This window comes from Aegilops tauschii, chromosome 1 (assembly GCF_002575655.3).
Source record: "Aegilops tauschii subsp. strangulata cultivar AL8/78 chromosome 1, Aet v6.0, whole genome shotgun sequence".
In the NCBI taxonomy this organism is placed as follows: Eukaryota; Viridiplantae; Streptophyta; class Magnoliopsida; order Poales; family Poaceae; genus Aegilops; species Aegilops tauschii.
The window spans coordinates 287,241,382-287,264,510 of NC_053035.3; positions in this window are offsets into that span (position 1 = coordinate 287,241,382).

Below are 23,129 nucleotides of genomic sequence, written 5' to 3' on the forward strand. Positions count from 1 at the left end.
TATAAGAGTGGGCGAAGCTTCGTACGTTCAAGTTCCATACGGAAGTGTAGAGTGGGGGATGAAAGACTTATCTAATTCTGCAGCCCCCGGCAACCAGGGCTTGCCGTGGTCGGATCTCTGGATCTGTAGCCCCCGGCAACCTTGGCTTGCCGGGGTTTGGGCATCGGCATGTTTCCTGTCCCCCAAACAGCTCAACAGAAATGCCCGCGCATCCTGCGAACCAAAAGAAAGGACGGGAAAGGACATAGGGACGCACACTCAACCTCTATGCTAGGGGTTAGTCGTCGCTAAGCACTATTGACCCTAACACACACACACACAGAGAGAGAGAGACTCAACCTAGCATGCATGCTAAAACTTAGGGCGCCAGCGCTTCAATTATTTATGCTCAGGGTCTGCGGCTGGCTTTGTACCTAGGGTTACATGCCTTGCAGGCAAGGCTAGTACAAGATGGGGGTTGCCGGGGCTCCCGACAACCGCGCCTTAGGGGTAAAACTTGCGAAGATGTTCGATATTCCAGGAATTGCTCACCGGAATGCCATCTTCGGTCTCCAAGTGGACTACGCCGGGCCTGGTTACTCGTATTACCCGATAAGGGCCTTCCCACTTCGGCGTCAACTTGTTTGAATTCTTGGCGGATTGAATTCGCCGAAGAATAAGGTCGCCTTCCTTAAGGCTTCGGGCGTGAACCTTGCGGCTATGATAGCGGTGCAAGGCTTGCTGGTAGCGAGCGGCTTGCACAGCAGCCCAAAGACGATCTTCCTCAAGGAGCGTCGCATCCTCTTGGCCCAACTGCTCTTGCTCAAGCTCATCATAAGCGAGCACTCGAGGCGACCCGTATATGAGTTCCGTGGGGAGAACTGCTTCTGCCCCGTATACCAGGGCAAGGGTGTCTGGCCAGTGGCTCGATTTGGTGTCGTTCTGATCGACCAAAGAACCGTTGGCAATTCATCAATCCGGCGCCTTCGCACTTGTGCAGCTTGTCAAAAGTTCTGGTCTAGAGGCCCCGCAACTCTTCTGCATTCGCTCTCTCAGCCTAGCCGTTACTTCTGGGATGAGCAACAGAAGGAAAACAAACCTTGCTGCCGAGATCCTGAATGTACTGCATGAAGGTGCGGCTTGTGAACTGTGTGTCGTTGTAGGTGATGACCCTTTTGGGCACACCAAAACGGCAGACTAGCCCCTTGAAGAACTTGACGGCTGACTGTGTTGTCACCTTTCTCACTGGTTCCACTTCCGGCCACTTTGTGAACTTGTCGATTGCGACGTACAAGTACTCAATGCCCCCGACAGCGTGGGAAAGGGGCCCAGTATGTCGAGCCCCCAGACCGAGAATGGCCAGGAAAGAGGGATTGTCTGAAGGGCTTGAGCTGTTTGATGAAGCTTCTTTGAATGGAACGGGCACGCTTCACACTTGGTTACTAGTGTCGTCGCATCCTGGAGAGCGGTGGGCCAGAAGAAACCTTGCCGGAATGCCTTGCCGGCAAGGGCTCTCGACCCTATGTGGGAGACACACATGCCTCCATGTATCTCTGCCAACAGCCTCAGTCCGTCTTCCCGAGAAATGCACTTCAACTTCACGCCGTTCGGTCTCCTTCTGTATAGGGCATCATCCACGAACTGGTACATGCTGGACCGACGGGCTACTTTCTCTGCTTCTTGTTCCTCAGGCAGCTCCCCTTTTTAGAGGAAACGGACGGTGGGCTACGCCCATGCCGGAGCCTGGGGCTCGACAGCAAATACTAAAGGCACCTCTTCGACCGTAAGGGTAGCTGCCTCTATGGCCAGGGCTTGGGGCCCTGCCGGGGGCTCCTTCTCTCGGCAAGCTTGGGACACCCGGCAACGTCCTTGCAGGCGGCTCCTGGGAGCTCAGTGGGAAATTACTTGCCGGGGCCTGCCTTCCTTCGTTTGCTCTGTCCTGCTGATGGTTCAATGGATGGCTGAGTTAATTGGAGCACAAAGGTACCCGGTTCCACAGGCAACTTGAGGGCAGCGCGTTTTGACAGGCCGTCGGCAATGCCATTCTCCGCCCGGGGAACATGCTCTGCTTGCAACCAGTCAAAGCGCTCTTCCAACTTCCTCACTTCATCCACATAGGCCTCCATCAACGGGCTCAGGTAATCCTTGTTCACTTGCTTGACGACGAGCTGCGAATCACCTCTGATGATGAGTTTCCTGATTCCGAGGTCTGCCGCGATCCTGAGACCGGCCAACAATCCCTCGTACTCCGCCATGTTGTTTGTTGATTTCTCCCGGGGAAAGTGCACCTGGATTACATACTTGAGGCGCTCTCCGGTGGGTGCGACGAGTAGTACGCCGGCACTAGCACCTTGGAGTGAGAAAGCTCTGTCAAAGTATATAACCCACTCACTGCTCGTCTCCTTGCCGGGAAGGGTGGTCTCTTGAATCTCCTCGTTGGGCGTTGCGGTCCACTCTGCTATGAACTCTGCCAAGGCTCGGCTCTTAATTGTCGAAGTACTTTCAAACTTGAGGCCAAAGCTTGACAATTCCAAAGCCCACTCTACAATCCTCCTGGTTGCATCTGGGTTGTGTAGGATTCATTGCAACGGGAGGCGGGTGACGACGGTGATCTCATGTGCTTGGAAATAGTGGCGCAGCTTCCTTGAGGCCATGAGGAGGCCGAAAAGTAGCTTCTGCATACCAGAATATCTTGATCTAGCCCCCTGCAGGAGGGAACTGACAAAATAAACTGGGTGCTGCACCACCTTCTTCTTCTGTTCTACTTCGCCCAACTGCGCACACTCTGCCTTGTCGGGGCCAGGCCTTGTCGGGGACGGCTTCGGCCCACCATCCGACGGCTTCGCGGTTACTGCTGTTTCTTCCTCAAGTTCCCTCTGTGCCACCAGCGCAACACTAACCACTTGATTCGTTGATGCTAAGTATAACAACAATGGCTCTTGGGGTTTAGGCGCGACTAGTATTGGCATGGAGGAGAGGTACTTCCTCAAATCTTGCAGTGCTGCCTCTGCCTCCGGAGTCCACTTTACTGGACCCGCCTTTTTCAAAACTTTGAAAAAGGGGAGGGCGCACTCAGCAGATTTGGAGATGAAACTACTCAGGGCAGCAACGCAGCCGGTGAGCCGACGGATGTCCTTGACCCGTCTTGGCGCCTCAATCTGCTCAATTGCCTTGATCTTGTAGGGGTTTGCCTCGATCCCACGCTGTGACACAAAGAACCCGAGAAGCTTGCCGGAGGGGACACCGAACACACACTTCTTTGGGTTGAGCTTGAGGTTGATCTTGCACAGATTTGCAAATGTCTTTTCTAGATCTTGCATGAGCGTGGCCCTGTCCTTGGTTTTGACCACTATGTCGTCCATATAAGCTTCCATATTTCTATGCAGCTGGGGCTCAAAACCAATTTGGACCGCCCGGGCAAACGTCGAACCAGTGCTCTTCAACCCGAAAGGCATTCGTATAAAACAGTACGTACCACATGGGGTGATGAATGCAGTCTTCTCTTCGTCTTCCTTCATCATGAAGATCTGATGGTATCCCGAATAGGCGTCGAGGAATGACAGCAGGTCACACCCGGCAGTGGAGTCTACAATCTGGTCGATGCGTGGCAGAGGGAAAGGATCCTTTGGACAAGCTTTTGTTGATATCTGTGTAGTCAATACACAGCCTCCACTTCCCATTCGCCTTACATACAACCATCGGATTAGCCAACCACTTGGGGTGGAGTACTCCTCTAACCAGGCCTGCCGCCTCCAACTTCCTGATTTCCTCGATGATGAACTCTTGTCGCTCCAAAGCTTGCCTCCTGACCTTCTGCTTGACGGGTCGTGCATGAGGACAGACAACAAGATGGTGCTCAATCAACTCCCTGGGAATGCCGGGGATGTCAGATGCTTGCCATGCAAACACATCGATATTCGCCCGCAGGAAGACGATGAGCGCGCTTTCCTCTTTGCTGTCGAGGGTGGAGCTTAGAGTAAAAGCCCCGCCCGTGCCGTCCTCCTTGACGAACACCTTCTTAGTTTCTGGCGGTGCAGCCTTGGACTTCTTGCTCTTGAAGGTGGAGCTCTCTAGCATGTCCTTAACGGGAGCGCTGCACTCCGAAGAGGCGCGCTTGCCGGAGTGGGTGCCGGAGGTCTGGCCGGAAGAGGTCTTGCCGGAAGGGGTCTTACTGGCCTTCTTCCCGGGGCTTCAGCGACAGAAGCAAGTGCCTTGGCGGTAGCTGCTGCAACTGCCTCTCAGTAGAGTTGGTCGGCACAGATGAGCGCGTCTTTCTTGTCAGAGGGGACGGTGATGATGGTCAGCGGCCCCGGCATCTTCAATGTGTTGTAGGCGTAGTGTGACGCCGCCATGAACTTGGCCAGCACTGGGCGGCCAAGGATCCCATTGTATGGCAAGGGGATCTCGGCGACATCGAAAATGATCTTCTCTGTCCTATAGTTCAGTTTGCCCCCAAATGTAACGGGCAGCGTGATTTTACCTTTTGGCTGGCTCCTTCCCGGGTTGACCCCTTGAAACGTGCCCGTCTCTTCGAGATCTCAATCAGGAATCTGCAACCTCCTGATCACATCGGGCGAGATCAAATTCAGACTGGCCCCGCCATCAACCAGCACTTTTCTCACCTTGAGGTTGCGTATTGTCGGTGAAACCAACGACGGCAAACACCCGACCGCGGTTGTGCGATCAGGGTGATCCTCGGTGTCAAAAATGATGGGCATGCGGGACCACTTCAGTGGCTTCTAGACATCGAACGATGGCTCTGCTGTAGTGACCTCACGTACCCACTGCTTTAGTTGGCGGTGAGAGGTGTGCAGCGAGGCGCCACCGTCGACGCACATGGCCTCTGTAGCTTTCTGGAATTCATGCTCGCCAGAATCGTCGTCCTCGTCATGATCATCATCTTCTTCCTTCTTGTCGCGGCCCCGAGCAGGCCTCTCTTGTTGATTATCTTTGCCGCGGTGACCCCCTTGGTTGCCACGCTTCTTGCTGGACCCCTCAGCACCATCCTGACCCTTCTCCTTGTCCCGCCTTTCATATTCAGCTTTCTGCTTTTCAGCAAGCAGCTCAACCTGTCGGCAGTTCTGGAGGTCATGGCCCTTGGTGCGGTGGATCTTGCAGTACTACTTGTCAGAGCCTCCTGGCTTGTTGGCGGCCGCCAAGGCCTGGCAGGCGGCGCACCCGGCAATCTCCTTGCCGAGGTCATCAGCCTTGCCCTTCTTGGTGACGCCGGGGTCGCCCGATCCCTCAACGGCAAGCACAATCTTGCCCTTATGTTTCCTGTTACGGTGCCGGCCCTTCTTCGTCGGGGCGGCGGCGTCTTTGTCTGTGGAGTCGGTTTCCGCGTCGGCATCCTCACCGGGGTACTTCCTTCCTTCCTTAGCCCGAGCACACCTATCTGCTAGAACATAAAGTTCGGCTACATCCTTGACCTTGTTCATCACCAGCTCTTCATGCACCTTGCGGTTGCGTACGTTCTGATGGAACGCACTGATGACAGCGGCGGGATGAACGTCCGGGATGGTGTACTGCACATGGCAGAATCTTTGTATGTACTTACACAGGGACTCACCATCCTTCTGAGGGATGACATGCAAGTCACTTGCCTGGCCAGGAGCTTGGTGGCCTCCGGTAAAGGCGCCAACAAACTCGTGGCACAGGTCCGACCAGGAAGAGATGGAATCCATCGGCAGGTGCATCAACCACGACATGACGTTGGGCTTAAGTGCCAATGGAAAGTAGTTGGCGAGCACCTTATCGTCGCGAGCCCCGGCGGCTTGCATCGCGATGGTGTAGATGCTGAGGAACTCCGACGGGTGAGTCTTGCCGTTGTACTTTCCCCAACATCAGGCTTGAACGTGCGGTGGGAGGGCCATAGAACTACCGCAGCTCTCGGGTAAAGGCCGAACAACCCACCTCGTAAGGCAGGCCGCCAGGGCCCCCCGGCGCTGGGTGTTCCATAGCAGGCCCCGCACGCCGATCTGACTGATGGTGCATTTCCCGCCGTCGCTCGATGGTAGTTCGAGCGTCTTCCTAAGCTCGCTCTCGAAGAACTCGACGTTGGTCGCAGCGGGTTCGCAGTTCGGACGATGCTGTGGAAACGTTGTCACAGGCGTCGGCCCGACGGGCCGGTGGCTGCTATCGAGGCCGCGGGGGGGGGGGGGGGGGGAGTGCACTGTGGTCACAGCGTCTCCGGTCCCCCCATCGCCGGCATGCACCGGCTCGATAGAACACCGGCGTGAGGGTCCCGTTGGGAGCGGCTCGTCTTTGTTGGCTAAGCTGACAAGGCTTCGGATGGTGGCCCTCCACTCGTCGAGCTTCTCCGCAGCAGGGGGAAGTCGAGGAGCGGTTGCACGCGTACCAGCACTTCTGCTGGCGTGGGCGGCGGCGAGAGCTGCGTAGACCGTGATGCGCTCCGGCTTCTAACCTGGTTAGAAGGGGCTCTGTCACGGTCTCGCGGTCGCACGCCGCTTCCGCCGGCGTCCGAGCGCGCACACTAGCCTGGTGCGTCCTGCGAGTGGTGCACATGGCTCTTTCCGCGGCGGTGCCCGGGGGCTCCAACATCGCGGTGTCGCTCATCGCGCACGGCTTGGGAAGGCCGCGGTGCGGGTGCCAGCTGGGGCGCCGTAGAGGTTGCCGCGACGCCCGTGGGTAGCACGGCCCCGCCCCGGACCCAGCGGCGCGCGGCTCGTCGTCACGGATTCAAACGACGTCGCTCGCCTAGCTTCGATCGCCAGAGTGTCGTGGATGCTCGCGGGCCACGTCTCCGGCCCCATCCGTGGCCACCCGGTCGCCTACCCGCGCTGGCGCGGAAGGGCCGGCTCCGGGCGACCCGATCGTGGTGATCCCCTTTCTCTTGGGGGCCATGGTGATGATGAAGTCGATGCGGTGACCTTCAAACAGAATTTTCACAGCTTGCGCCCCCTACCTAGCGCGCCAAAGACGTCGGTGGAATCGACACCTATGGGATCACGGGGAATCCCTTCTACGGTCGGCGGGCGTGAGGCTGTGGAAAGAGCGGGTTTAAGAGATCAACACGGGAAATTTATCCAGGTTCGGGCCGCAAGTGACGCGTAATACCCTACCCCTGCTGGCTTGTGTTTATCTGGTGTTCTTGGACTAGCTACAAACCGTGCAGGGTCCAAAAAGTTTGAATCCTCTCTTAGTACGCCGCAGCCCTCCTTTTATAGTCAAAGGGGCTGCCACAGTGGCACACAGGAGGTGGAAAGTTGTACAGTGCTCGAGTTTATCTCTGGCACGATAGGACAAAACGCATTAAATGCGCTACTTAGGTGTCCTCTTACTTTATCGGGGAGGGAACGAGGCCCGTCCCGTCCGTCGCCGCTTCGCCTTGCTCCGACACGCGTCCATGCCAACGAGGCATGCAGCGCCATGTAGGTTGGCAGGCTGCTGAGCTGGTGTGGTGGCAGGGTCTTCATGAAGATCTGCATGCCACCACGTAGGTGCTTGACTAGTTGGCCTAGGAGCCACGTACTGCCACGTGGGTGCCTGCTTAGTTGGTTGATCGGCCGCTGAGCTGGGGCAGTGACGGGGCGGCAAGGCCTTGCCGCGGTCTTGCTGATATTCCCCGCAAGGGTCTTGCCGGGGCCTTGTGGGTGCCCTCGGCAAGAGTCTTGCCGGGGCCTCGTGGGTATTTTCGGCAGGAGCCTTGTCGAGGCCTCGTGGGCATCCTCGGCAAGGAGCCTTGCCTGGGCCCCGTGGGCATCCTCGGCAAGGAGCCTCACTGTTGTCTTGTCTTCTGGTTCGTATCTAGGTCTCGTAGGCCCTTTGTCTTCACAAAGATCTACATGCCACCATGGAGGCGCCTCCCGAGCCTTGGTTCCAATGTGGTTGATGGTGTCAGAACTCTCAGGCTCAAGGATGGCGGCCTCGTTGGCGTTGGGCAAGTTGCCCCGGCAAGGCTCTTGTCGTGGCTGTGAAGGCCGCCCCGGCAAGGGCCTTACCGGGGGAGCTCACCTCGCCCTCCTGCTCTTCATGCTTTTGGTCTTGAGCGCTGCTCTGGTAATCTTGTACTTTTGTTTCCTTCCTCTGCCCCGCTAAGTGTGGCCGTAGGTGCGGCTCTAACTGCCCGTGCACAAGTAAAGGGGTACAAAGAACGGCCCCTACTTTTGTACACCGACAGTGGGAGTGAAATTCAAACATCTAGGCGTCGTGGCTCGGCCGGAAAGATTGAGAAACTTGGTTTTTTAATTCCTGTAAATCCAAAACACACCTGAAAATCATGAAATTTGGCATGGTGTCATGACATGGCACCAACATGCTGCGGTAATTTTTTGGCCGAATTGTGACAAGCTTTGGTGTAAGCTTCTTGCAAACGGAGCTTCCCTCAAGAAAGCTCGTGGTTCCGAGAGGGAACGTGTCACCTCTGTGTGTGAAACGACATACGTACACTGCCTTCTCCCGCCTTAATTTTTTTACACAGGCAGATTAGACCAAATAGAAGTACCATGCTAAATTTTGGAATTATTCCGGGTTCGTTTGGCCTTTTATGCATTAATTGAGTTTCTGCACATTTAATGTGCATAATTCAAATTTGAACTACAAGCACAGGCTCCGGTGCACCAAAGTTGTTTTAAAAATCACATGTGTGTCCTTGGATGAATTTCTAGGTCCCATGCAAGAGATGGGAGTGAAATTCAAACATCTGGGCGTCGTGGCTTGGCCGGAAAGATTGAGAAACTTGGTTTTTTAATTCCTGTAACTCCAAAACATGCCTGAAAATCATGAAACTTGGCATGGTGTCATGACATGGCACCAACATGCCGCGGTAATTTTTTTGGCCAATTTGCGAAGGCGCACACATTAACAATCAACAAAGTCATTTTGGAACAAGTGCTGTCACGTTACTAATTGGAAATACAAGTATTATTGAAACCGTGGTTACCAATTACGTGCGGCCACGTGTCCCCTTTTTTTATTGGCTAGGAGGTGCCGCGCGGGGTAGCTATTTGAGTACGGGAGGCGTGCGATCAGACCCCTGCGCGTGCCCATTGGGTGGAGAGCCCTTTGACCGCTACCCGCCGCGCACCTCCCTCCCAATGTCTCCATTAATGGCGCCCGAGCACCTGTTCTGTGGCGTGGCTATAAGTCTCATTGGACTGAGATTTAAGAGAGAAAAATGAAAATCTGAAAAGAAAGTTTTGCACGGATCTTGATTTATGATCCGACGGACCTATATAGCATCGAATGCGACTTATAGCGAGCATGATGAATATAAGGACGATGACAGTGGATAATAATTGTCTTACAAATTTAGAAACATAATGAAAAAAAGCCACATGCGGCAACGCCCGAAATACACAAGGGCAAAAGAAGAAGGAAGATAACGATCTGGCTCGCTGATCTCTACTTTCTTGATGCGTTGCCGCAGGCCGCGGGAACTAGTCTCCGCGGCGAGCGGCGACGAGCTCTTTCTTGTCCTCAAGATGCTGCTTGAGAGCATCCACGGATTCCTCCACCAGCCTTCTGTGCTTGATGTGCAGCATGGCATTCTTGTCCATAAGTTTCTCGACGATGCCGCCGGTCCTCTTCAACAAGGCAGTGGTCTGCTCCTGCTGCTCCGCACTTCCGACGATCTTCCCCCTCAGCTGGTCACGCTCGGCCTGGAGCTTCGCATTGCTCTCATTTAGTTGCCGGATGATGCCGGTAGACTGTTCAAACGAGGCTTTCAGGTCATCCTGCAACCTCGCCCACCTGGAGACCTGATCCATCTGCCTAAGGACGAGGGCACGCTTGCGCCTGTAAGAGTCTTCGCCTGCCTGCGAGACATTTTCCCAGGGCGCCGCGGCACGAGAGGACATCTCTGCTGCATTCGCAGCGCGGCAGGACATCTCTTCTACTTCCGCAGCGCGGCCGGCCAAGTCTGCTGCATCGACGGTGCGGCGGGACCTCTGTGCTGCTACGGCCGTGCGGCGGGACATGTTGGCTGCTTTCGCGGTGAGGCGGGACATCTCTCGTGCTTCCGCTTCAAGGCTCGCCTCTCCCTGGTGGCAATTTGTCACATCCCTAGTTCTGGTATGCTCTGAGCTAGCTAGTCATGTGTTGCATCATGTTTAAATTCTTTTGAACTTGAAATGGGGATGTTCAACCCTAGCACCAGATGAAATTCAACTAGGGTCAAAATTAAATCTCTTCAGTGAACCCAAATGCCCTTCATAAATGTTCATCATTTTTGAATTGGTCTAGAACCTCTGCCATAAATGGTGCACACTTCTCTAGGACACTTTGGATTTTTGAATTAAATCATAAGTATTTGAATTTGGACATTTAAATTCTATAAAGTGTTTTAAATGTCCAAATAAACTTGAAAGCATTTGAGGGCTGTTGGAAATAATTCTACAAGTGCCCACAAATATTTCCAGGATTTTATGAAATGATTTAGTATTTTTACTAAATCAAAACAGAGCAAATAAATAGAAAACATAAAGAAAATAAAAAGAGAGAGAGTTTACCTGGCAGCCCACTTACCTGGCCAAACCCCTGTAGCTGGCCCAGCCCACCACCTGGCCCTGCCAGTCTTCGCCTTCCTCTGGACAGAAGAACGACGGGCGCGTGCTCGCCGCGCGCGCACACGCGCGCCATGTCCTGCTTGCCGCCTCCTCCCCAGGCGCGCCTAGATGGCGCCACGCACCCCTCTGGCTCTCTCGCTCACCCCCTCGTCCTTCTCCTCTCCCCTGGTGCTCTCTCTCTCGCACACCCGAGCGCCGTCTTAGCCGCCGCTCGCTGCTGCCGTGGCCAGTGCCACCGCCTCGCTTCGCCAGCACGTCCACGAGCTTCGCCTCTGTCGCCTACGCCTTCTGCACCGAGCCAAGCAACGCTGGAAGCCCCGAATCACCGTCCCCAACATCTCCTTCCTCCTCGGTTGCCGGAGATCCCCCTCGCTGCCCCGACCGCTCCGGTTCTTCTACGAGTTTGCCGTCAGCACCATCGCGATCGCCGTGAGCCCCTCTTTCCCCTCCCCCTAACCCCGTTGCTCCGCTCGACCTCTAGCTAGCGCCGCCGCCATGAACGAGCTTCGGTGCCGTCCGCCTTGTCATGCACCACCATTGCAGCCTGTGCCCGTCGTTGCTGAGCATGGCAACGAGTCCCTCGTGCTTCCAGGAGGCCGCCTATCCCTTTTGCTAGCTCGCCCGTGCCCCGTAGCACCGCTGCCCGCGTGTGCTCGAGCGCCGCCACCACCCACCTCGACGCCGGCGATGCTACAACCCTCCCCTGTAGTTGCCACTTGCACCACCCAACACGCTTCTCTATGGGCATTCGAAAGAGCCTAGCCGCGCTTCGAACGGCCGCCGGAATCGGCCGGCCGGAGTACCTCCGCCGTCGGCTATGGTCGCCGGCGGCTAACCACCGACGTAACCGGCCATTGGGGCCTAGCACCCTACTAACTACCCCCTGAAGCCAATGACAGTCGGGTCCCACCGCCTAACTAACCTGCTAACTAAAATAGATAAAGGTTAAATCAAATTGCAATGGGCCCACGTGTCAGCTCTGACTATGCTGACGTGTCCGTTGACCCGACCCCACCTGTCTGTGACCCTAGGCAGCACTGGGTCACTGACCAGTGGGACCTGCTGGTCAGGTTTGACCTGGACCATGCCTGTTGATTTGCTGATGTCAGACCAACGTCATGCTGACGCAGTAATGCTTTTCTGGGATTTTAAATAAATCATTCATGATTTATTTATTTCAGAAAATGCTTTAAACTTCTAAAAATCATAGAAAATCAACCGTAACTCCAAATGAAATATTTTATATATGAAAATGATCAGAAAAATCCAATCTTTCCATCTGTATCATTTTCATGCATATTAGAACAACTTATGGCTGCTGTTTAGGACAAATAAAATAAATGCCATTTGAATGATCACATATGGAGTTTGAATTTGAATTTAGTGTTCAAACCAACTCCATTTAAATCATTGCTAGCTGCATTAGCTCAAATCACAGCATATTGCCATGTCACATTCATGCATCATATTGTTACATTGCATTGATTGTGTTCCCTCTTGTTTGCCGGTGGTTGTTCTCCCTTAGTAGACGTTGTTCCGACGATGAGTTCGATGACACTGATGAAGACACAATTCTATCTTCAGAAGTACCAGGCAAGCAAAACCCCCTTGTTCATTCCGATACAATCCCACTTTCTCGCTTCTGCTCTCTTATACTGCATTAGAACAACAATGATTCAACTGTTACATGATGCAGTAGTTGAACCCCTTTCCTCTGCATGACCTGTCATTGCCACGGTAAATAGATGAAACCCACTAGCATGAGTAGGAGTTGTTTGAGCCCTGATGTGCCTACTCATTCATGGTTGTTATCATGCCTACTACTGCTTAGAGTTGAGTCAGGTCTAATTCATTGGGGATGAATTGGAATGTGGTGAACATTTCTTACTGTTGAGAGCTAAGTGTGTGAACATGATTTGGTAAAGGTAGCTGTCGTGGAATTGTCAAGGCAGATGTCCTAGTATGAGGACTTAGTCGTGAGGCCAACGCATATATGCGGTAGCTTGAAGGGGTTGGTTGGAATCGAGAGACGCGAGGCGGATCAACACACAAGGCAAGGGTTTAGACAGCTTCGGGCCCCGGGAAACATCATCCGGTAACAACCCTACATGTTGTTTGTGGCTAGGTCTCCTTATCATCACAAGGGAGTCACCGTAAACCGGCTCTCCTAGTTATGTCTAACCCTAAATATTAGTTTTCCTCCCTCTTGGGGTGCCCTGCCCCTCCTTATATACGTTGAAGGGGCGGGTTACATGTAGAGTCCAACTCGGATTAAGACTTAAACTATTCTGACTTCTCTTGATGGGCTTCTTAACGTCTTGGGCTTCATAACGTCTCGGGCTTCATAACCCCAGGCGACTCTGTCTGCCGGGTTATGACTGTCTGCCGGTTTATGATGATCTGCCGGGTTATGACTTCCTGCCGATTTATGATGGTCTGCCGGTTTATGATGGTCTGCCAGGTTATGTCTTAACACCTGCCGGGTTATCATTTAACTTAACACCTGCCGGGTTATCATCTAACTTAGTACCTGCCGGGTTATCATCTGATTTAACACATGCCGGGTTATCATCTGACTTAACACCTGCCGGTTTACCAAGTCCCAGCCGATTTATAACTCCGGCCGGGTCATACCGCGGGGTATATCCCCGACATTAGCCCCCAGTTTAATTTGGGTTTATCCATGTTAAACTGATCCTGAGCATCATTTAAGTCCTTGTCATTTCCTTCTAGAAAATCCGGGTCAATAGACCAACTTCATAATCTACTTGCTGACATTGGTTTGTCACAGAGAAATATTGTGAAGAATAATTCATTTGATTCAGCTCCCAATGCTTAACAAAAATATTGTTCCTTTAGATCCTCATATGATCTTCAGCCGGCTTAAGGATGTAGAACTTGCCGGTTTATCATTGATGGCACCGGGTCATACTTGTAGTTAACATCAAGCTTGAAAATATACCTCTTATATGCCTATCACTTGTAGCCCCCAAGTCTTAAGAAGGTAACGTAGTAACAGCTTAAGAATTGCTTCAATATGAATGTCACAAATTTGAACAAATCCAGATTGTACATCTCAATCACTAGTCAGAACTGAGTATTCCACATATGTAGCCCCCAAGTGCCGGGTTGTCATGCTTGCAGCAACCTGGGACTTGTAATTGCCTGATGCTCATAAAAACTTCAACCAGTGTAGCCCCCAAGGGTCGGGTCATTATGCAATAATGAGCAGGGACTTTATAAATATGATCATGCTTCATTGAAAATAACATCATATGATGTAACTCCACCATGGGGCTTGAACCCACGTCCACAAGGTTAAGAATCTTGTCCTCTACCAACTGAGTAATAAACCCTTCAATATAATGGATTAAAGCTTGTGTACCTTGAATTTTCAACAGGAGCAATTGGTAACTCCCAAGGGCCGGCTCATTACGATGTGATGAGTCGGGTTTTCATAAGGTGAGCAAAAAATGACGTTGCATTAGCCCCCAAGTGCCATGGTGCATGCCGGCAGTGACATGGGACTTGCATATTTGATGTGATCTCAACTTGGATAATGTAGCCCCCAAGTGCCGGGCCGTAAGGCTGCAACGACTTGGGACTATTCCTTCCGTTGTAGAGTAAATTATATCCATTGATAAAATAATAGCCATTGTGCTAAAGCGACTTTGAAAACCTCAATCATAATACTGGTATTGATAACCATAATAATAATCCAGCCATGCTGGCTATTTGAAGATTTGAATAATATAATCCAATGATTTATGAGCGCATGATTCCAATAGCGCAATCCAAAAATATATTGGCGACTTATATTCCCAAGCCAGGCCGGGTTAATAAACACCGGATAATTTATCATCATACTGGCGACTTATAGTCCAAAGCCAGACTGGGTCAGTAAACACCGGATTAACATAAACCTCATCAAAATAAACCGCCAAAAGAAAGATTTCAGAAGAAAACATGCAAAAAAGGCGAGGCTTTTCATGGGCTGCCAGGCCACTGAGTTAAACCATTTTACAAAGCCTTATAAGATGGACCTCACATTAACCAATTGTCATTTTAACTATGACAAGTTTAGGGTCTTTATAAGATTGACTTGTCAAACGTTCGACGGGTCTTACCAGGATTACCTGGGCAGACTGGTTTCTTAAAAAGGCAGGATAACCCGGGATTTTAGGTAAATACACCTGGCTTCCAAGCCTGGCTTTTATGGCCTATTACAAGGTTATAGGCTCTTTGTTCTTGTAGAAGCAAAGAACCCCCCAGCAATATTTTGAGTTGTGCTCAATGGGTGCCTATGTTTGAGTTGCGCTTTGCAACAGACTCTCTTTGGCCCCTGTTGACTTTGGGTAGCAAGCCCCCAATAGTTTTTGTAAACATGGCGTATAAGCCGTATCAAAGGGTAATCATAGCTTAGCTCAATAAGTCGGAAGCCCCCAAGTGATATATTTCTGAGCTGTGCTCGCCGGTGCCTATGTTTGAGTTGTGCTGTGCAACAAACTCTCTTTGGTCCCTGTAATTTTCCCTAAGAACTCGAACTTGCGAGAGATTATTCTTTTGAACCGGAAATTCTTAAACCGGATATTGAGAGCTTCAAAGCTTTGTAGGAGACAGCTTTCCCTTGAACCGGATTTTAAACCGGAATCCTTCTTTTTAAGCCGGAAATTTTCTGACAGCCTTTAAATTTGCACCAATATGGCGGTTTAGGGTCCTGCATTAGATAACTTTGCAAGCCGGAGTAATTGCTCTTTTTTAAAGAAAGCAATATATATAATATAAAAATATACTGGATGGATTTCACCTGATATATTAGGCCAGAAATTATCCACCGTGGAGCTGATGATCACCATGGTGAAGCGGAAATCAATCATGGGTGAATCCGCCGTAGGAGCAGACAGATGAGTCAGCCGCGATATTATAGGCTGGTGCGGACGGGCTAGTTGTACTCCGCGTTGTAAATCGGTGCGGATGCGTGAACCGGTCGTCCGTTCATCAGGTAATGTGACACGGAGGAAAACGCCGTTGTAGAACATTGCTAGTGCGTGCTTTATACCCGTAGTATAACAATAATTTTTCTTGTATATAAAAACACCAATAGGGCAGTGTAATGGTGCTCAGAGGAACAAAAATGTACTGATAAAATATATAGTAAGGAGAACACCTGGTTTTTTTGTCGGACGAATGCGGACGGTTGCCTTCCCCCCTTCTTTTTTTAGCCTTACGTAGGTCAGAGAGGCGCTGTCCACAGGCGGCTCTGGAGGCCGTGGTTGACCTATCTTCCAAAGCTAGCTATCAGCGAGTCAGTCAACTTGATTGACCGATTTCAGGTAGCCACGCCATTCCTCTTCTTGTAGACAACACCATAGCCCAATTTTTTCCGTGAAGTAGGCCAAGTGCCTAAGTATACATCCTTGCAATTACTACAATGCTGCATGTTGGGTTGCTGGCTTGCCTCATGGAGCATGCCATTGGAAAATGCATTGGATGATCCTTGGTCTAACTCTGTAGTAGTACTTGCAATGATGTAATCGACCGCCTGAACATATAAAAACACTGATCTCCTAGCGAATTACTGCATTGTTGCTGCCGTAGAATTTTAGTCAGCAAAAAGGTGCTCAGCAGCATGATTGGACGGTTCTAGCTACTTGCAGACTTGTGGTGCACAGCAGAAAACGGAGACTTGGCATCGACTTAGATTCTCTAGCACATTTGAAATCGACCCGGCGAGGTGGTCAGAGCCGGTTTGGCGGAGTCTAGCAAAGGATACAACTTTGAGGCCGGATTACTTGGAGACAGGCGGTCGACGAGGCGCCGGCGGGTTAAAACACGGCAGAAATAGAAAAACAGCCGCGCGGGGCAGGGCGGAGCCGACCTGGGCGGGTCACGCGTAAAACAAAACAGTTGGCTGTAGAGGCCGCACGGCGACTTGTAACCGCAGAGACAGCGGTTGCGGGTGATGGCTCGAAACAACCGCGGCAGCTCAACCGGTGGAGGCGCACTCGACGGTGGTTTAGAGTGGCCCCGGCAACTTAAGATGATCCGGAGGCGGGAGCCACGGCAGGAGCAGCAACTTGTAGTAACAGGGCCGGCTCAACCCGGAGCAAGAAGGAGCAGGGCCCGGCAGAACCAATCCAGCCACTCCTCGAGGGCGAGTCAAAACGGAGCGGCGACTCATCGGCAGGATACCAGCAACCCGGAGCGAGCAGGAGCAGCGTCCGGCAGAATCAATGCGGGATCAGCAGGAGGTGACAGGCGGCATGGAGCGCGACTGTAGGTCGACGTGGCTCTGGGCGGGTCAACGGGACTCCAGCGGAACAAGACTCGAGCGAGCCACGACCCGAAGATAGCAACTCAGGCACAGCCGGCTTGACGAGGCTGTGCAGCGACTCATCGCGTGGCGGTCCATCAGGCGAGCGGGGCCGGGTCCGCTCGCTGCAGAAATGGCGAAGCAAAGGCACCCCATGGCGAGTTAACAGGGCGGCGCTGCAAGCGGTCTCAAGGCCGGTCGGCGCGGTGGTTTGAAGTGGGAGGCTGGTTCACCAGTGGAGGCAGAGTCGCAGTCACAACAATTTGGCGCTTCGCGGCGTTGGGCGGTTTGGAGCGAGACCAGACGTGGCTTGGCATTGACTCGTCACTGAAGAATCACCCCATTGATAATCCAGCCTCTACGGACATGGCGCTCAAAGTCAGTAGCAGAGGCAACAACCGGGGCTTGGCGGGTCAGAAGCGGGCGGTTCACGAGTACGGCGACTCAGCCAACAGTCTTGGAACCCAGCAGAGCGGGTACGAGGTTAGGTGCGGCAGCGCACGAGTACGGCGACTCTGCCGGCGGCTTCAAGAACCCAATGGTGATTTGGCCGAAACAACTCTTGGTGGATTGAGCGACAAGATGGGGGCGCAAGGCCAACCGTAGTCAGAAGTGACTAGGGCGTGGCCGGATCATAGGAATCCGGTGGCTTGACGATGCCGTGAAGTGGCTGTTCGTAGTGGCTACTTAAACCAAGGCCGTTCCTGGTTCACCGGCGGAGGCCATGACGAACGGTGGAGGTGACCTCTGTTGCAGGCAGGTTGAGAGCGAGGCCGGCCCAGCGTGGCCTTCGCCGAGGGCATGAGGCACACGGCAGCGCGAATCATTAAGCGCCAAGCCAGCGGGGCGGTTCAGCCGCGGCTGCAGGGCGGCCTGGTGGTGACTTGTAGAAAAGGCAGTGACACACGGTCGTCCCGAGACCGCGACGGTTTGCGGCAGAGGTGAGCCAGGGCGCTCCGCGACGGTTTAACAGGGCGGCGCGACAAGCAGCTTCAGGCAGGCGCAAGGGCGCACCAATGGCTCGACAACGGTGCAAGGCGCAAATCGGGGCAGCTCGCGGCAGAGGTGAGCCATCGGAGCGATTTGGGGCACGGCTCAACGAGGCAGCTCCAGATGAGGTATTGCGTGGGTCACCCGGCCAGGGCAGTTCTGCGACGAAACAAGGCGGAGAAACAACCGGTCGACACATCCGCGATGGTGGCGGTTTGCGATACAGGCCAGCGATTTAAGGCAACCGGAGGCACGGCAACTTGACGGCAATCCGGCGCAGTAAAGGCAGACCACGTTGCTCACAGGTGGAACATCGAAGCGGCATGAAGCAGGAGTAAGCAGAGAGGACCGGCGAGGCGACGGGCCAGCTGAAGCGAAGATGGCAACGGTGGCGGCCGCTCCGGCAGCGGTGGCAGAGGCTTGACTCGAGCAGCGCGGCGGATCAGAACAGGCGTGTCAGAACAGCTGTGGCGGCGGCCGCTCCAGCAGCGCTCAGCAGAGGCTGGACTAGAGCGGCCCGGCGGATCAGAACAGGCGTGTCGAAGCAGGCAGCCAGTTCAATGGCGATACCGCCCAGTCGGCTATAGCCGTGGCCGCAGCGGACAGCTCAGCGGTAAGGGGTAACCATAGAGAGGCTCCGGGCCGCAGCAGAAACGGCAGCGGGAGGCGAGGCGACCGGTGTGGACGCGCGCCTGGAGAGGTGACTTAAGGACCGGAGAGGCGACTCGGATTCGCCGCGATTTGAAACTCTAGCCAAATCAAAACCGACGGGTAGCAGATCGAAAACCCAACTACGGCCGTATCCGTTTCTGAGTCATGATGAGTTGACCAAACCGAGTCGTGGTCTTCTTTCACTTGGTAATAATTGATTCACATTGACGTGACTTGCTGATTTGATTCTCAAGTAGACTAGTACTACATCCAATCTGATTAAGCAATCTTGCCTTCTCATGGAAAACTTTAATGACAAAATAACTTCTGGTTTTGCTTGCTGCCGCCGCAATGAAAGTTCTGGTTTTGGCGGATCTCAACTGAAGATTATGCATGCGTGTTTTTATGATCGATGGCCCAACGATTTGATACATAGCATACGCCCTTGCATGATGATGCAATGATGGAGATCGAATTTCTTTTGGTCTTGGCGGATCACGTATGTAGAGAAAACAACTGTGCTATGGCGGATCATGCAATTGTGGCGGCGGACCGATCGCATCCTTCGCCAATTCCTTTTAATCTCAACCGATGAACCGGGAGACGAAGTGAATTTTTTCGGTCAACTGGGAGCTTGTCGAACCCTAGGAAAGATCCCTCCAAGAACTCAACACCACCGTGCGCAAGCCCCACGGTGGGCGCCAACTGTCGTGGAATTGTCACGGCAGATATCCTAGTATGAGGACTTAGTCGTGAGGCCAACGCATCTATGCAGTAGCTTGAAGGGGTTGGTTGGAATCGAGAGACGCGAGGCGGATCAACACACAAGACAAGGATTTAGACAACTTCAGGCCCCGGGAAACATCATCCGGTAACAACCCTACATGCTGTTTGTGGCTAGGTCTCATTATCATCACGAGGGAGTCGCCGTAAACCGGCTCTCCTAGTTATGTCTAACCCTAAATATAATTTTTCCTCCCTCTTGGGGTGCCCTGCCCCTCCTTATATATGTTGAAGGGGCGGGTTACATGTAGAGTCCAACTCGGATTAAGAATTAAACTATTCTGACTTCTCTTCATGGGCTTCTTAACGTCTTGGGCTTCATAACGTCTCGGGCTTCATAACCCCACGCGACTCTGTCTGCCGGGTTATGACTGTCTGCCGGTTTATGATGGTCTGCCGGGTTACGACTTCCTGTCGGTTTATGATGGTCTGCCGGTTTATGATGGTCTACCGGTTTATGATGGTCTGCCGGTTTATGATGGTCTGCCAGGTTATGTCTTAACACCTGCCGGGTTATCATCTGACTTAACACCTGCCGGGTTATCATCTAACTTAGCACCTGCCGGGTTATCATCTGTTTTAACACCTGCCGGGTTATCATCTAACTTAACACCTGCCGGTTTACCAAGTCCCAGCCGGTTTATAACTCCGGCCGGGTCATACTGCGGGGTATATCCCCGACAGTAGCGATGAGAGGCCATGTAGGAGTACATGGTGGGTTGTCTCATTGAAACCGTCCTCAGGAACTGAGGTCTGTGTTTGTGATCCATGAAGAGCTACTGCCACATGTTGGGCCCTGAAATATGACCCCCGGTCGACTTATTAACCCCCCTGTCCTCTGTCCAGGAGTTGCAAGTAGTTTCTGGTGTTTGTAGTATGCTGGAGGCCGTGCGCAGCGCTGTCCCGGGGGGTGGGTTGTGATGCGGTAGGCACGTGGCCCGGTGTACCGAGTCGCCCGTTTGGTGACCCGGGAACCCTGCACACATCATTCGGGGCCGTAGTGGAAAACCCGGTCGGACTCCCTGTGGATGGAACCTGAATAGGCGATAAACCTGGACTAGGGACTTGTGTGGTTAGTCAGGTCGTGGTCTACACCCACGTCGGCCTTCGCTTGAAGTCTGCCGAGCACATGTCGTGTGTAGACGCTAAGTGGTGGAAACATGTGTGAAGAAGTACACCCCTGCAGGGTTATAAATGATCTATTCGAATAGCCGCGTCCGCGGTAAAGGACTTCTGGGTTGCCTATACAGTTCATAGACAAGTGAAAGTGGAAACTCTAAAATGTGCAAGATAAGCGTGAGTGCTATGGATGGCCTTCTCGTAGGGAGACGGGAGCAGATCCATAGTGGTGTATTGATAGGTGAATATGTGGACTCGTGTGAGCCACCTCAAAAGAGTTACTTGCAGTCGTAGTTCTGGGTAGCTACAGTCAAAGTTGGCTTGCTGCAGTTAAACTCCACCACCCCCTTTGTTGATACTGATGCATATGTAGCTAGTTCTGATGTAAGTCTTGCTAGGTACATTTGTACTCACGTTTGCTTAATTTATGTTTTGCAGAGAGACTTCAGTCTCACTAGTAGTTCCGCGTGGACTTCGACGTTTAGCTTGTTACCTCAGCTACGATCTTGTACCCTTGGGAGGTTTTTGTAGATAGTCAGGCTTCTCAGCCTTTTCATTTGTAGTTGTCTGTACTCAGACAAGTTAAGCTTCCGCTTGTGCTTGTTGCTTGCGTGACTTGAATGCTGGGTCATCAGACCCATGTTTGTAATATCTGGCTCCTCAGAGCCTAATGAATAAATACTTTGAGTCGTAGAGTTTTGTTGTGATGCCATGTTGTATTTGCACATATCGAGCATATTGTGTGTATGCTATTGAAATGCTTAGTATGTGTGGGATCCAACAACCTAGTTGTTTATCCTTTGTAGCCTCTCTTACCGGGAAATGTCTCCTAGTGCTTCCACTAAGCCATGGTAGCTTGCTACTGCTCCGGAACACTTTGGCTGGCCGACATGTGTCCTTCTTCATTCCTGTGTCTGTCCCTTCGGGGAAATGTCACGCGGTGTCTACCGGAGTCCTGTTAGCCTGCTACAGCCCGGATTCTCCGGAGTCCTGTTAGCCCAGCTGCTACAGCCCGGATTCACTCGCTGATGACCGACACGTTCGTTGTTGGGTCATGTATGCCTGTCCCTGTAAGTTAGTGCCACTTTGGGTTTACGACTAGTCATGTTGGCCCGGGTTCTCTGTCATATGGATGCTAGCGACACTATCATATACGTGAGCCAAAAGGCGCAAACGGTCCCGGGCCAGGTAAGGTGGCACCCGTGGGAATACCGTGTGTGAGGCCGCAAAGTGATATGATGTGTTACATGCTAGATCGGCGTGACTTAGGATCGGGGTCCTGACAGCTTTGGTATCAGAGCTTGATTGCATGTAGGATTACCAAGCCAAACTGGTCGAAGTTGAGTCTAGAAATTCTTTAGTTATATATGGGAATTGATTGTGGGTGGGAACGTAAGGCTCTTTTTACTCCTTATACCTTAGGCCCTTCTGATCCGATTCATCCTATCTTTCCTACGGGAGTAAGGAACTAGGCTTCTCATCTTTCTATCAGGATCACGTGTTACTAATCTATAGACTTATAGGATTGATGGATTAAAGTCTCAGTTCAGTTTCTACTACTTCCGTATGTTCATAGCTGGCCTTAGAACCTTGATATTGTGATGTTGAGTGGTCATGCCACTATTTTGCAGGATGTCTCAAATCTTTTTGAGAATTTACAGCCGTTATGCTATCCGAGTCATCCCAGTTTTCTAGATTGTCTGATGCATTTGCAACTCCCTTCTTTCTGTTCCCGATGTTTCTTTGGGCCAGATTAACCACACTAACCAGTGTGTTGAGGTACTCGGTTGCCTCGACATATATGTTGGAGCTATTTATTATTATGTCCCGAGGTGTCTTAGAGGATCACCTAGTAATCTAGCCATGTTTTGTGTTCCCAGTGTGATGATTCTAGCCGTCATTCTCAAAAGCATCCCGTGATGCCACTTAGTTAGTAGGCATTCTATTCCTGGGTTCTTGAACCCGAGATTCACCGTACTTACTTCATGTTGATAGTGTTTGCTGGTTCCTTTAGGATATTAGTAACCTTTGTGATAGTCCTCGAGGTCTGTGGTATTTTCCTCTTCCAAATACCATGAACTACTTATGGCAGAAGTTCCTCGTTGAACCGAAACATCACAACCAGAGTGCTCTTGATGAGTTCTCGATTCTATGTTGTGACTCTGCCAGTTCTACCTTTCTGCATGGGTTATCCGGAAGAAATATGCTGAACTCGTTCGACATGCTAATCTATGCACCCACAACTCAGAAAATCGTATGTTCCTTTGAGTTGTCCCTCTTTAGTTGTCTTCTGACCTCCGTCTATCAGTTGATAGTCAGGAGTAGTTGTGCATCCGTGTTCGTCGATGCCTATTATTTTATAGTTCGTCAAGCCATTCTATTTCGGAATGACTAGGAGAAACAAACTCCAGTACCTTGTCCATTTCGAGGATTGGGTCAAAGTAGTTGTATTCCGTGGATCAAAATGCCAATCCAGCTTTTGTTTTGTTCTATCTTGCAGTGTTACCATCTTTATGTCAAGAATGTCATGAGAATTGCACCACCTCCTATGAACTCTTGGTATAGTGATACTTCTCGCCATCATTATTCATTTCTCGGTCTCCGTGTTATTGTAACCGGAATACCGACAAGTGAATTGTGAGGTGTGAAATCAATACTCCAAGCAACTTCGTTGCTTGGTAGTTAATGGACAATAACTTCATTCTTCGCGTGTTGGTTATTGAATCATCATTCTAATATTGATCGTGCTACCTTTATTTCTGGTGCAC